Source organism: Juglans regia, unplaced genomic scaffold (assembly GCF_001411555.2).
Source record: "Juglans regia cultivar Chandler unplaced genomic scaffold, Walnut 2.0 Scaffold_6353, whole genome shotgun sequence".
NCBI lineage: Eukaryota > Viridiplantae > Streptophyta > Magnoliopsida > Fagales > Juglandaceae > Juglans > Juglans regia.
The window spans coordinates 1-211 of NW_023361214.1; the positions used below are offsets into that span (position 1 = coordinate 1).

At 53.1% G+C, this 211-nt stretch overlaps 1 non-coding gene across 1 annotated transcript; it reads left to right on the forward strand.

Annotated features, from left to right (window-relative positions):
* The first annotated feature begins 27 nt into the window (after positions 1-27).
* LOC118346038 lies at positions 28-183 on the forward strand. Its single transcript, XR_004799449.1, has one exon. It is a non-coding gene; the product is annotated as a 5.8S ribosomal RNA (ribosomal RNA).
* The last annotated feature ends 28 nt before the right edge of the window (positions 184-211 follow it).

The following is a 211-nucleotide window of genomic DNA, read 5'->3' on the forward strand; positions in this document are numbered from 1 at the left end:
GGTGACATCTTTACCATGATACATAACGACTCTCGGCAACGGATATCTCGGCTCTCGCATCCATGAAGAACGTAGCGAAATGCGATACTTGGTGTGAATTGCAGAATCCCGCGAATCATCGAGTCTTTGAACGCAAGTTGCGCCCGAAGCCATTCGGCCGAGGGCACGTCTGCCTGGGTGTCACGCATCGTTGCCCCAACCCCAAACACTT